The sequence below is a fragment of the Carassius carassius genome, chromosome 12 (assembly GCF_963082965.1).
Source record: "Carassius carassius chromosome 12, fCarCar2.1, whole genome shotgun sequence".
In the NCBI taxonomy this organism is placed as follows: Eukaryota; Metazoa; Chordata; class Actinopteri; order Cypriniformes; family Cyprinidae; genus Carassius; species Carassius carassius.
Genome location: NC_081766.1, coordinates 16,937,232 through 16,953,000, shown reverse-complemented (window position 1 = coordinate 16,953,000; position 15,769 = coordinate 16,937,232). Strand labels below are relative to the sequence as shown.

Below are 15,769 nucleotides of genomic sequence, written 5' to 3'. Positions count from 1 at the left end.
TAGTTTTGATGTCTTCAGTGTGACTCTACAATTTTCATAGACATGAAAATAAAGAAAACTCTTTGAATGAGGTGTGTCCAAACTTTTGGTCTGTACTGTACGTATTTCACAAAGTGGTGATTTCATATGAATTTGTACTGTTAGTCCAGTAAATGCCAATTCTGTCAGCTATCAAACAACAATGGTTGGAAAAGTCATAGGAACCTCCCAGATGTTTCTGAGATAGCATCTACCTTATTTAATATGTATTTTATTGTCATTTTCCAAACCTCACAATGGACATTTTGAAACAGAACAGAGACCATTTCTTGCAGTTATATATTCTTTATGATGGGGGTTTCTTGTGACGGCAACCTGATGGTGATAGAGATATACAACCTACAAACTATGCAAGTTATGTACCAGCTAATTACACAAAATGAACAACAGAAAGTCAAAATTGTGTATCTGCCAGCCAAACCTTGACTTTCCCTGGACACATTTTTGTTTGTAACAAATTCTTACTATTAACCAGTTGCTTATTAGCACATACCGTATTAGTGTCTTACTGTGCACAGCCTCATTTTAGATCACTTTATCCTACCTAAACTTAACAACTACCTTATTAACTATTAAGCAAATTAGGAGATAATTGAGGCAGAAGTCTTAGTTGATAGTTAGCTAATGGTGGAAATTGGTCCCTAAACTAAAAGTGTGACCTTTTTGTTTAATCTTTTAGTAACCAGTTACAACTTGTTAAACATGAGCTCACATTTAACTTTATATGACTGTTTATATGAATGAACTTGAATGCATCATGTGGTCTTTTCTTTACAACTTCTGTTTTTATGGTGGTTTTAGTACTAAAAATGCCTATTAGTATTATTTATTAGCCGCAGTATTGTTATTATTTTTTAACAGTGCAACAATGATTTTCAAATCTAGAGTCATCATCACTCAAAAAAATTATTTTTCAGTTTTGTTCACTTTACCTGAACAATTCATGTTGAATTAATGCCATTTTGGCTATTTTTCAGTTCAACATGATTGTGCCATGTTAAACTGACTTAAAACTGTCACTTGTTGGTTTAACATAAAGTTTTCATTTTGAAAGAACATGTTTCAATCAAGTACCTTAAAATAAGTTTTACACTTCCCATCATGCTTTGCACAGGACTGGATATGGGGAGAGAAAATGTTGAAATAAAGTGTTATTTTATGCAGTTTTTAGTAAAATGTGATAATAAGGAGACCTTTTTCATGTCTAATGCTCTATTATGTGGGCATTTTAAAAGACTTTATATTGGTGTATTTTGTGCGAGTTACCATTGTGGTGAAGTGTGGAGCTTGTGGTTGGGTTGAGGACCTGCCAAGTTAGCTAAAATTATAATGTTGGCAATTTTATCTAGTAGGCAGGACAAAAATGTATATTGTTGACATGGCTTTGTTAGATATATTAGACATGACACAATTAAATGTAGTTAACAGGGCATTATTTTTTATAGTTGGCATGGCAAAATTAGACCTAGTTAACCTGAAAAGATTTTCTCTATTAGGGATGGCAAAACTTTATCTAGTAGGAATAACACTTTTTTTTTTTAAGTCTTGACTATATGAATTCAAGTTCATACAACCAGATTACAACAAATCATATCAAACAAATTAGATATTGTTGGAACAATGTAATTCAATTTCGTGGAAAACCTTTCCTTAATTTAATTAAGTTCGTTCAACAAATTTTTTTTTTTGAGTGATGGTTTGCTGTGGCAGCAGCTTGGTACAGTATGTGCCTGTGTTCTTGTGTTTTAACTTTTCATCTATACAGACTCTGCTTTATCAGACCTGAGCTGAAGAAGGCAGAGAACGAGAGGGATGTGCTCCACACCTTTGAAATCGCTTTGATGTTAGACTCGGTGCACACATAGCTCTTCCTGTTCCAGACTGACACCTCTGACACTAGGGAACTTCAACAGGAGGGAACACCCTTTCCTGTATCAGCCAGAAGCTGCCTGTGATTAAAAGAAGCGCATATCCATTAGAAGATGATTACTGCCTTATTCATATCAGATCTCCATCTCCGGGAAATCCCCTGACCATTCAGCCTCTACAACACCAACGATACTTCACACCGTCACAGAAGAACACCTGGACTCTGCATTGATACATCATCCATATTTGCACCACACTATATTTCTTACACTTTGTAGATAAAAGATTTTTGGTGGTGCACTTGAATGTTGATTTATAAGACACAGACAGCAATCCAGGACAAATGCCATGCATAGACCTGCTGGCTAGTGTTGATGGTTAAAATGCCTAGAATGAATCCACTTTCTCCAGTCATTTTCACTTATCAGACATTTGAAGGCCCTGTACTTGATGCAAATGGTTTTGTAGTGAGGTCAGTTGACTTTATTTCCATGAGGAAACTATGAAGAAATGTCTAAACAAACAAATGAACAGAACCAAACTGTCACTGTATGCGTTTTCAGCATCATTACTCCAGTCTTCTGTCACATGATCCTTCAGAAATAATTTTAATATGCTGATTTGCTACTCAAGAAACAGTTCTTATTATTACCATTGCTGAAAAACATCATGGTTCAATATGAATTATCAATATGATAATTGCAATATCATGGATGATTAGTTTCCATCACACGTTACAATGTAACTAATTAATAAATAAGAGCACTAAACATGCTACAGTAAAATGGCAAACCACAGTATTTATGATCCTCAGTGCTGTCCTGCACTACTCTTAACTGTCCAGCTGGTGGCAGCAGACGCATTTCCACCGCGAGACCTGCCTGCCCTGCCACTGTTAGCAAAGTGAAATGTAGGACAAGGGGCATTGAGTTTGTTCAGGTGTGCTCCTCTGATTTTGAGATTTAAAAACAGAGTATTTTCAGCTACCTACATAATTATGCCATGAGTCACAGACATGCAGTGGACTTAAAATAGTTTGCATACTTCAATGACAGTTTAATAATCCATCAAATTTTCTAAATTTGTCTTGTGATGACAGATACAGGATGGTCCAGCAAGCAGTCAGAGACCAATAATGTAAAGACATTTAGGAGAACTGCAAAAGGATGTAACTACTTTTTCCCAATTCAGGGAGTTTTATGGAATTTTATTTAACTGTCAATTTAGAGACTCAACCACTGTTAAACATTTTGATCACCTATCTGAATATTGTGTGGAATTTCCCTCTTCATAGTGGTAACAGTAGGCCTACTGTATTTTGTGTGGCTAGTACCAGCTTGACCATTTTAAAAACATTGGTAACACTTTACAATACAGTCCAATTAGTTAATGCATTAACTAACATTAACTATCAAAGAGCAATACATTTTTTTTAACAGTGTTTATTAGGTTAATATTTGTAAACATTAATAAAAATACAACTGTTCATTGTTAGTGCATGTTCTAAATCTCAGGTCCATTAAATAATAATAACAGCCAAAACTTTTGTTTTTAATAAAGATTTTGTAAATGTTGAAATTAACATTAACTAAGATTAAAAAAAAAAAAACAACAACATTGTTTTTCATAGTTTATGTTAACAAATGATATAAACAGTCAACTAATAGGTATTAATTAATGGAACCTTATAGTAAAGTGTTAAACAACAAACCACACGAGACAGCAAAAACCAATGATAGGCAAGTTACCTCTGTTTACAAATTGCAATAAATAAATAAACAATTGTATAAATACATAATAATCAGTAACATATACTAATTTTATAACGACATAATCCTACAGTCACACACAATAAAATAATCTTGCATTATTTTGACAACAAAAAGAGCCTTGAAGTGTTTCTTTACTTGTAAAAAAAAATCAACATGTTTTATTAAAAACAGAAAACTAACCACCTGATAATCAATATGTAATCTTGTAAAAATCCATTAAACAACCTATAATCTGACTGGGACTACTGAACCCAGCATGAATCTTTGTTAACGCGGGTTTATTATAGCTGCTGTGGTGGATAGTAAAAGCTGTGTCTGGTGATGGTATTTAGGTACCATCAGATCGTCTTTTGATTTTGTTCCCTTCGGCTCTTCGGTTGAAGTTGGTTTATGGTTGCTTACGGTAAAAGGGGCAGGATCAAGCTCACATGTGCTGTGGGACATGGCGCGGAATCTCTGCTGGAGCAGACTGGAGCAGGGATTGCCAAAGTTGTGTCTGGGGTGAAAGTGGAGCTCTGGAGTTTCTTTCAAGATCATTTTATTGCAGCGAGGTGAGTTTTTCATAGCGCATATAAGCTCTGTCTTTTGCCGTAGTTCGCGTTTGTGTGCCTATTCCCAATTAAACGATGAAGATATGTTCATAACGGAAAGTTGCGTGCATTTTTGTGTCTGGATGGCGGTGACGCCGGGAGTCGTTAGTTGGCCAAACAGGAGAAGAGACGGAAAACTTCACTGTTCCGCAGGAAAACTGTCAGTTTTGCATAGATTCTTTTTTTAGAACAGTTATTTGCCCAAAGATGCTCAAAACTCGTCGTGCAACTTATAATGACCGACACACTTTACGAGGAAATATAGGATGACGTCTGCGTCGCTGAATTACAACTTTGGAATTTTGGGGAGCTTGTGATGTTTTATTTATCCGTTTATGTAAGCGTTGCAATTTTATAAAAACGCTTAACTTTAGCTTTATTAAAAAGTGTTTTGTTATATCCGTGAGTCTTGTTATCAATTTGCTCAAGTGAAATGCTGAATTTCGCTGTCTTTTCTAGATGTCTTTTCTTAGCGAATAGAATGTTCCAAAACAGGCAGTTGCTGGAATGATGTCGAATAATATGTGGCAAAGATTTCGGGAATGATGATTGATGATGTGAAGTGAAGGTGGTCAACTCCATCATGCCCTGGTATTCCAGACAGCCTATTCTTCAACAGCTCAGCTGTGTCTGTTTATGGAGGAAAACATCATGTGCTGTTGTCGTGTGTTGTCATACATTGTGCACAAAGTATCTCGACTTGATACTTGTTTGTTTTTCTTTCGTTTTATTGTTTTGGTTTAACGCAACGCCGCGCATCGTTTTCCCAAACGTCAGAAAGAGTTGCTCTTTAGTGCTCTAATTAGGAGCTTCAGAAAAAGTCTTTAAAGGTCGCTTTTAATCTCCTGGATGAAGTTGATGGTCACTGAAATGACGCTTTAAGGTAGTTTGTACCATGGGTTCTGCTCTTGCCTGGATCCAGAGGGCTTATTGGAGAGAAAGAAGCACATTATCTGTGAGAGGAGAAATGTGATCTGCAGAAAATGATGTCAGGTTTGCGTTCGCCAGCTGAGTGAGGGATTTCATAAACTTTAAAAAGAGTAAATTATTGCACTGTGTCACAAAAAAAGTCAATGTTTTGTCAAATAAATACCTGGAGAAAAATAAAATGTTGCATTCCTCACCTCCTTATCATCTGATGTCTACAAATTTCAAAACCAGTGGTTCTCAAACAGGGACTGCATGGGGCCAGTAGGCAAACTTCCAAGGAGGCCACAAGATAATTAAAAATAAGCTATATAGAAAAATTTTATGTTGGTACAATATTTTATATGCATCATATTTCTCACTTTCACTCTGTTTTTTTTCTCTAGAGCAGCATCAAACTATTTTCCAACTACTTCCTATGGAGTGATACCCTCAATCCTCACTTACAATTCATTCTGACCTGCTTGCTTTAGGTCCTGTTACTGCAATCCAGCATTTTATTTCTTTTTACCCATGAGAAATTTTTTTTTCTTCAATTGAACACAAAGCTGAAGCTTGTTTTAGTATTGTGTCAAAAAACACCATTGGAATTAAATCTATAAATAAAACATAGTGTTGCTGCATTTTATGCTTGTATTACGCAACACTCTGGAATGCTTGATTCTGATTGGTCAGTCGCAGCATTCAAAACACATATTTCTGACTAATGCCTTTTCCCTATGGCAACCACTGTGGAAACCTATATCCCTTCCATAGCTGTGCTAATGTTCTGTCTCAGTCTCTACAAGTAAATATGACAATTTAAAATTAAATTGATATTTAATATGAATCTATTTATTCATTTTGCAAATAGCCATTTTCGCAAAAGAAACTCCTAGAAACAATTTTTGGGTTTATTTACTACAGGGAACGTGTGACTGTACAGTATACTATAGAACAATGACAAAAGTGAAAAGAAGTGTGGCTGTTGAATATTAAATATATATTGAGGACTTTAAAGTAAAAAAAAACTTGAGAATCATCGTTCAAAAGTATGCACTAATTAGGAAAATGTGCAGAATAGAGCAGTACAACTGTAGTTTTTCATGTATCCACAACCAGCATATATCTGAGGCACTTTCAAAACAAAGTAGTTGTTTTATTTTTTGGCCGAAATCTGATGAATCGGCTTCGCTAGCCATTGTTTCATCAGTCTAGGTTCTGTGCTGAGAGAGCTGGCATGGGGAGTTAAACTTCCTGATTGGGCATAGCTGCAGGAATGTGCTCTTCCTTTAAGGTCATAGGGTTGTACCTGGTGAGCTGGAGGTCTGTTTCCCCAGGGGCACCTCAAATACTACACATACACTCATATCCCCCCCCCCCCCCCATACACACATACACTTCCCCATCATCCTGGGAGCAGCTGTGTGCTTTGATGTGTGCTGATGTTATGCAGTGCAGCGTGATAAAATCGGTTGTGATTGTTCCTAATTGCAGCGGAGAGTCCACCTTCTTGAGGACGTTTCCTGATTTTCTCTGACAGGTGCCTTTTGAAACAATTTCACATCTCTTAGTCACACTTGTTGGTCAGTAGACATTGTAAAATGCGAATTTGTTGCATCTTGTGCAGGTTCAGAGAGTTCTTCTATAGGAATGACTCTCTCTGTTTTATACTTTCTCTCAATACCATCCAGTGAACTCAATGTCCTCCTTCATCTGCATTTATTTTTTGGAAAAAAGATGAGTAGAAAGGCAGTGATGTTTTTTTTTGTTGCCAAAAGTCACAAAGCAAAGTCAAATGATCTTATTTTCCTTTGACCTCATTAGGCAGAGAAATTCAGCATTTTCCAACTGTTAAAGCAAGAAAGAACAAGTTTGTATCTGTGCATTAATCATTAGCGCTTGGGAAATATGCATGCAGTGATGATGTGGATCAGGGTCCATGGATCAGGATCCTGCTGCTCATCTTGAATCAGCCAACCACAGTTGCATAGTTCTGAATAACCGTAAATATTGTGTTATTATTTTTATGCTGCTGTAGGCTCCTGGTTTTGCAAGTTTGTTTGGCACAGTGCTGCTATGTTTGCATTCTGAGCTTCTCTATCTTCATGGTGATTTACTATTGTTGACAGTTGATTGAAATGAAGATAAAAGAGGCCTTTCAACTCCATTTCCCAACACTTTCTCTAGAGTTGCCTCTCCACCTAAGTGTACACCCATCACTTTAGCCAGCATTGTAAGCGACAATCTGCAGGATGCTGTTGCTGGATGCCGCAACATACCTTTTTAAGCTGCTTTGTTTCGCATCTTTTGGAACAACCGACTAGGGTTAAAAAGAATTTTAGATTGATATCTTTAGCTTAACACGTTGACAGGATCTTGTGCTTTAGTTGTCAGACAGTTTGCAAAGTCAAAACGGCAGCATGGCAGCCATGCACGTTCAGACCAATGTCTTTTTCCATTGTGTGCTATATTTTACAAATTTTTGGGGCTTGTCTCATCACAACTATTGTGCTTTTAAAGGCATAGTTTACCTAAAAAAGAACATTGTGTCATACTCACTCTCATGTTTTTCCAAACCTGTATGACTTTATCTAATATTCTTTATCTAATTTGCATCACATTTACCATTTCTTGGTGAAATTTCATTTTCAAGTTGCTCATGTGAATTCTCTGAACTGACCAACAGAAAGCTTCTTGGTTTGAAAGTTACCTCTTTGTGAGTTGTTTATACAACGCTACTCTATTATCAATAGAGAATTTAGATTTTTTGCCTGATATTTCCAGACCGTTCTCATCCCAAGGCGTCATGTACTGACCCTTTTGACATTTCGTCAACATCCTACGCACATGGCACCCTCTAGCGTCAATATTAGAAGCAATATTTCCACTGAAAATTCAGTAATTTGACTGCATCTTTATTGAAAGTGATTATTTGAGCAAAAACAGTTCAGTCCAACATTCTTTAAAATATCTGGAAACTTCAGATGCAGCAGCTCATTAATGACGCTTTTATTTGACTGGTACAGTTTTTTAACACATGTCAGCAGTGCCACTGTGCATATATTGTAGTCCCAGACTTCCTGTTTTCTTATGGCCACCACCCCCCCCCCCCCTACCAGCAGGACCTTAGACCAACACCTCCCACAATCCCTCCATCTCACCAGGTCTTGTTAACCCATCCCCCTCCTCAAGCACTCCCCCTTAAAGTGTGTGAAATCTGGAGGCCTGATGGAAGATGAGGAATTTCACCCTGTGACCTCTGAGAGCGAGGGCTGGACGGGGGCTACCCATTCTTACTGCCTGGTGAATTTCAGCCTGGTGAATTTTTGCAGCTAATTCATATTTTTCTTTTGGATTAGTACTGCTGATCTTTCTTTGTTTGATAGCCATGTTTTGGATGTGTGAAGTTGCCTAAATAAAGTAAACAGAGAGGTCGTGGGAATGGCAGGCATTGCTGCGAGCCCAGTGGCATCCCAGGTGGCACTGAAGGAATGTGTCACTGTTTAATTTTCACTTTCTACAACATTCCAGAGTCAACATGGGGTCAAAAGGCTGCTCCGTGTCCTTATTATTCCTGTTGGGGACTGCCAGTTTTTTGATTACATAAAATTATTTATAAGTAATAATTTTTTCTGTTCTGTTCTGCAACTTATAGAAGATATAATGATATAATAAATGGCTAGTATTGTCTAAATTAAAAATAAAGCAATAAAATGAATGAACAAATGCGTTTTAAATGTTGTATTTACATAAACATTGCATTTATTGGTGATATTAAATTTTATTTATTCAGAAGATTGCACAAAATAAATAATATACAAATTAAAATAATAGTAAAATCTAAAAATCTGTAAAATATGTATTTTACATAAATGTATAACACTTAAATATATATAAAAAAAGTAAAAGCGCCATTAGTTAAAAGGGAATATGTGATCCCTAATCTAAACTGTTATTAAAAACATTAATATCAGTCAATAACTGTTGTGGTTCTGATATATGCATCCCTAATTTATTATGGAATGTTTACAAAGAACTAGGGAGCTCAGCTGATGCCAGTACCTTTCTGTCTGACATGCTGAGTTTGCCGAAATGTGTGTGAGGTAAAGTTGAGGAGCGGGACTATGTTTGACCTTTTTTGGGATGTCTGCAGATGCTGAGCCACACAGGACCGGCTGTGTTTTGGCGGCTAGCTGTTCTTTTCCCCAAATGACCCGGTGAGGAGCGATGAACGAGTTTCTGTTTAAAGGCTTTGTGTGCAGCAAGGAGGAAATGGTTATATTGGTTTAAACTGAGCTGCCCTCTTTGAGCGTGTTTAGCCATGTGGGACAAATGAGCAGAATCTGTCCCCCAATTTCAACACCCCCACTCCATTCCCTGTATTCTTCTGACTCAATTCATCACACCCCTTTTGACTGGGGGTTGGGGGAGCCCTGAATGTTGTCCTGGGCATAAGATTTAGTTGTTCAAAAGTACTGATTCATTCAGCATTCAGGTAATGAAGTGCAACCTTGTCTGGAAGATAGTGTGGGGACAGTTGCGGTCTTGGAAATAGTTTGCTGTCATAGTAAACATGTATCCCATGTCTGTAAGGGGGTTAAAACTCAACTGATTGCTTTGCATTTTTGCATTCAGCTCCTGAGGACATCCCAATAGAAAACCATTTTTTGCCTTATAATTTTCATCAAACTAAAGCATTTTATATAAATATATTTACATAATGTCATGTTCTAGTTTAGAATAACAGACCTTGATGTTTCTAGTTAATTGGACTACAGTTGGCCTCAACATTGTTCACTTTTTGATGTAAGACAAAGGTGATGCACTGCATTTATTTTAAAGGAACACTCCACTTTTTTGGAAAATATTTTAACTCCTTAGAGTTAAACAGTGGAGTTTTACTGTTTTCGAATCCATTCAGCCGAATCTCCGGGTCTGGCGGTAGCACTTTTAGTTAAGCTTAGCAAAGATCATTGAATCTGATTAGACCGTTAGCATCTCACTCAAAAATAAAAAAGAGTTTCTATATTTTTCCTGTTTAATAGACTCTTCTATTTTAGATTCTGTAGCTACATTGAGTACTAAGACCGTCGGAAAATGAAAAGTTGCGATTTTCTAGGCCGACATGTCTAGGAACTTTACTTCCATTCTGGCATAATAATCAAGGAACTTTGCTGCCATTCCACGGGTGCAGCAGGCGCAGTGATTTCACGATGAAGTTAGCTGGGGACTATTTCATTATAATTCCTAGCCATTTCGGCCTAGAAAATCGCAACTTTTAATTTTCCGTCGGTCTTAGTAAAGTGTTAAATGGGAAAAATATCGAAAATATCGAAATGGATGAGTTTTGAGTCTACATTTAAATGTGACTAATGTTTTAGCACATCTGATCTCTTCTGTGCTATGCTAAGCTAAGCTAAAAGTGCTACCGCCAGACCTGGAGATCGGCTGAATGGATTAGAAAATGGTAAAACTCAACTGTATAACTCTAAAAATTCTTGGAAAGAGCCTATTTTCAAAAGAGTGGAGTGTTCCTTTAAATATTCAGTAATACATTTGGCTGCGTATTTGGACAGATGACAATAGCTTGCTTGACTATGTAAAAAACCCATTGTAGCTTAGCTTGATTATAACTTCACAAGCAAATGTACTGACTGCTGTGGATTCATGCACTGATCTCCCTCAGACCGAACTGAACTCTTTTTCTAAGCTGCAGCAAAAAACAAAAACAAAAACAGAAAAAAAAGGAAAACAGAAAAATCTTGAAGCACAGCCATGGGTATGGAGTGAGTCATTTTCATGTGTTTGTGGGAGTTAGGCTGCTTCCTCTCAGCTTGGTCTAAACACAAGTTCAGCGTGCCAAAAAAAAGTTCAGGAGAGCTGAGATCTGCAAGCTGTGTGGTGACCTGGCTGTTTACACTCTTAGTAGTGAGGTGCATATTGGATGTATTTTAGACATTACTGTATTTTCCTGTTTGTGGACAGACTGAGTCACCAACAAGTCTAGACCGTCCCACTACAAGAGCCACTGAGGGAATCTTTCTAAACTTCATTCATTAACGTCACACACCAAACAGCATTCTCCACTGTAAATCTATATATAATAACAGGTTATTCATTTATCTACTGTAATATTATTATTATTTACACTATTACTATTTACAACATTTATTTACTGAAGAAGTTTGAAACGTCACACTAAAGGGATAAGTTCACCCAAAAATGACATTTCTGCCATCACATCTGTCTCACTCTTAGGATTCCAAACCTGTATGACATTCTTTTGTCTGTGGAACAATGATGACGACAGTTTTTATGTTTGGGTGAACTATCCCTTTAAGTCTCATATAATGTACTTGTTGATATTTTGAATGATCTTTAATTTTTATATTATCAGTTTATTTAAAGATTTAGGAATTTTGTTTTGTGCTTTTTGTAATTTTTTTAGTTTTTTTTTAAATTCTATTTAGCTTAATTAGCATAATCTTAGTGCTAAGAACAATATTTTAATTAGTTGCTTAGGCAACATTTGTAATATTAATATTAGATGAATATTTTCATTTTATTTTATTTGTTTTATTCTATTTCAGCTATATTTCAATTAACAAAACTTTAAAGTATAGTTTTTAGTTAACAATAACAACACTGTGAATAATTGACTTAATTTGACTTGGTTTGACTTGACATAACAAGATGAATGGGTCTTTGACAATGTTTATAAAACCAACTTAATGTAATAATTAATGTGAATAATTAAGTCTCCACGTCAGAGACTTGTGAAAATGTCTGACGCCCATAACCACATTCTATTTTTAGGAACCTTTCCAAGTGATTATCACGTTGTCATATTACATCAAAACTGTGACATTGCAGTTCAATAACAGTGTGCTGTGTAGGCAGACGGGCAGATGTGCTTGTGTTGCTCTGTGGGAAACTGTTTCTGCAGAAATAAGCCTCTCCCCTCCTCTCTGTCCTCCTGCATTAACAGCTACGTGGCAGTCACACGTCGGTCAGGGACTTTTACTGAATTTTACTGCCTCCTGGACTTCTGCCTAGTCCACATCCAGATGGTTGGATGAGTTTTCTCTCTCTCTCCTGCTCTCTTTGGCAGTGTCAAGGCTCCTTTAGTCTCCATGCTGCTGAAAGATAGACTGACTGTTTCATCTTTTCAAACTTTTTTTATTTTTATTTTTTTGTATTAAAATATCTCTATAGTTCCTTTCCTTCCTGACTTGGATGACTGACTTTATAACAATGTGACCAGTGACCTTTGGCTAATGTGGGACTTTTTGAGTACTAGTTCCTCATCTTATTGCTTTAGTTTGGCATTATCTCTCTTTTAATGGCTTTTGAAAATTGCTTTGAATCTGGCCTCTTTTTTTTATTGAGCAACAGGATATTTGAGACATGAAAACTTCAAATATTTATAAATAGTTTTTTTCCCCCAGTGGTTGCTTGCCAATTTGCGACAGGCCAAGGTCTTTCCTAGTTAATCACATAAATATTGTAACATGGACAAACAAAGCTTTTAATTGTTCTGGTGCATAAAATCACTTTATGTGGCCCTTGTGCATAGATTATTGAATTTAGGTCTGTTTTCAATGCTGAAGTCCGGTTCACGCCAAAAATTATAACTGTAAAGTTTTCATAATAATTTCTGAAATGTTCTGGAAACATAATTGTCATATTTCTATGAGAATAGAAAAGTTACCACAACTAATGACATAGAGAAACAATATTATAGGAATCACTTTCAGAATAATTTTTTTTCCAGCTTGAGCAGCGGCAACATAATTGCAGTGCATGCTTAGAATTGTCCTTTGGTGTGGACACTAATATTAGGGGTGTAACGGTACGTGTATTCATCCCGGACCGTTTTGGTACAGGGCTTTCGGTATGGTGCACGTGTGTACCGAATGACCGAATGCAATATTTTGTGTGCGGAACATAGGTACATTTTCGTGTTTCCAAACGAACATATTCAGTGGCGGAAGTCTCCTCGTTCAGCACAAATCCTGCCCTGCAGCTTATTCTAAGGTTTTCAAAAGGCATCACGCGAGTGTGAACATCACTACAACTAGGAAAAAAACTATCATAATTCAAACGCAGCTCCCGTCGGCATTTAAACAGTCCTTAGCTCTTAATTCTGATCTGTCCAATGCAATAACGAAATCGGAGCAGGTCTAAAAACTGAAACTGTTGATGCAGCACTTTACACTTTGGAAAAGTTATATATATATTTTTAAATATGAGCAGGCCTAAAAGCTGGGATTGGTAATGCTGCACTGTAATCATAGTTATTTATTTATATTTTTCATCATATTTTATTATATGATATTGGTTTGGGAGTATTTTATTTAGTGGAGAACTTTGCAGCAGTATTTTATTTCTTATTCTTTTTTTATTTTATATATTTTATTAAAAAGTGTTTAAAAAAAGTGTAAACAAATTGTTAAAAAAAGTTTATAGTAATAAACAACCTGCAGTTTAATGTTTGCATTTCTTTCCCTTACTGTACCGAAAATTAACCGAACCGTGACGTTAAAACCGGGGTACGTACCGAACCGTGACTTTTGCGTACCGTTACACCCCTAACTAATATAGTTATTGTTATAATTGTCCTTATCAGTTATCTGAAAGACCTTAATTTGATATTAGTCTACAAAACTCAACATGAAGTAGTTTTATATTTAGTTAAAGAACTGTTGGCAGTTGAAGCTAAGATACATCAGAAAATTTTGCCATCTGTTCCCTCATTAGAAACTGGAGCTACTTTTCACCCCTCTGGTTTTAGGAAGCCAGTTTAGTTTAGTCTGAAATGGTCTGAGGTAACCATTGGTGATAATGTTGCTGTATGATAGGCAGAAAGAATGAGAAAGTACAATTGGTCCATGCCTGTCTTCCTGCCAAATTTGCCTCAAAGCATATTCATGCTGCAGTTCCAAAAGGCCTGTCTGATTTCCCTCTGAAAGAATGGCATTGTTCGGGGTGTTCAGGGCGTTCAGGGCCTCATTTTAATATAATGGCTATAGGCCAGAGGACATTTTTCCTTTCCCATAAAGGCGATTTGCCTGGCAAACAGACTTTAAACCATGGTGTGCATTTGTGTGGCCGATCTTAACTGTGTGGATGCTGGATTCTGTGACTTCAGGTTTGTCCAGTGGATCTGGCTTTCATTATCATTGAATGTGTGAGGCTTCTTGATCAGATCACAGATCTATTAACCTTAATGTCTAACGTAGGCTCCATTGCAGGACTTCAGAGATCAGTAAAATGGATTTGCATTGTTGTGAGACCCTTGAGACCCCCCAAAACTAATCCTGTCTAGAATCCAGTTAGCTTATATGTGCAATAACCAATATAAAATGTAGTGTAGAAAGAAATAGGATTGGCATAAAACATGATCAGCCTAGTGGCGCTCAACACCAAATTTCAGGCCTACACAAGAGCCTGGGGTTTTTATGACCTCAGAGGAATGTATAAACACAGCAAATTCTAACCCATGAAGAAATGTAAATGTTAAAGAAGTCTTTTATCATAGATTTGGGTCTTGATGCTGGCTCACTAACTCAACATTTCAATACAGATGCTGAAAAAAGCCTGAAGTGTTTGATAGTGACAAGGTAGGTCGAATTATTACTTCACAAGCTGGAAATTTGAAATCATTGGTGTTGCTGTTGCCAGCACTAGGCAAAGTTCTCTCCTCTGAGGAAATTCACTGAACAAAGGAGTGTTTGGAGGCAAAAGGGAGATGTCGGGGTGGGGGAAACTCCTGAATGACGTGTTGTGGAGCGAGTCCTCTCCTCAACTGTCTGAAACAGAGAGAGCAGTGTTACTGCAGTCTGCACCACCCATAATACCCACTGTGTGCTTCTATAGATGTTGATTATTTTGATAACCTGTTGAAAACGAGGCTAGTATAACAGCATTGTTTCTTCCCCTGGAGTTTCCACCTTGATTTCTATCTCACAGATTCCAAACACAAACCAGGTAAATTTGACTAGCCGATCTTGAACTGCACCTGCAGAGGAAACATCTGACTGGATAGTTGGCAGCTGGTCTTTTCCAACAAATACCTGATCCTTAATGCAGTGCATCTTGTTTGACACAGGACATAAAGCAGACTCATGTTTTTAATTATTATTTTTTTAAAGACTGTTGTATAATTGTATAATTGTATCACACACACGCACACACACGCACACGCACACACACACACACACACACACACACACACACACACACACACACACACACACACAGTGCTCACAGTGTGTGTGTTCACTACTGTGTATGTGCACATGGATGGGTTAAATGCAGAGCACAAATGCTGAGTATGGGTCACTCATCATACTCGGCTACGTCACGTCACTTCACTTCACTCAGGTGAGCCTGACTTGTAAGCAAGAGTGACCTGTCTGTTTCTTTGCTAATCTATTAGATATGGAGGTGTTGGTGGGATCTGACCCGCACTGCTATAACAGCATGCAGTAATTTTTGAATGAGCGAAGGTAAATGCTCTGTTCAATTATGCTGTCAAAATTGACTGAATAAATAAGCTTTCCATTGATGTAATGACAATATTTGTCA

The 15,769-nt window shown here is 37.0% G+C and overlaps 1 protein-coding gene across 2 annotated transcripts in view; it reads left to right on the top strand.

Moving 5' to 3' along the window:
* The first annotated feature begins 3,972 nt into the window (after positions 1–3,972).
* LOC132154945 (fibronectin type III domain-containing protein 3B-like) overlaps positions 3,973–15,769 on the top strand; it is a 132,790-nt gene continuing 120,993 nt past the window's right edge. For both annotated transcript variants that reach the window (XM_059563685.1, XM_059563684.1), the window contains exon 1: positions 3,973–4,231. The gene's annotated coding sequence lies outside the window, so the exon portion shown is untranslated. The remainder of the gene's footprint in view (positions 4,232–15,769) is intronic.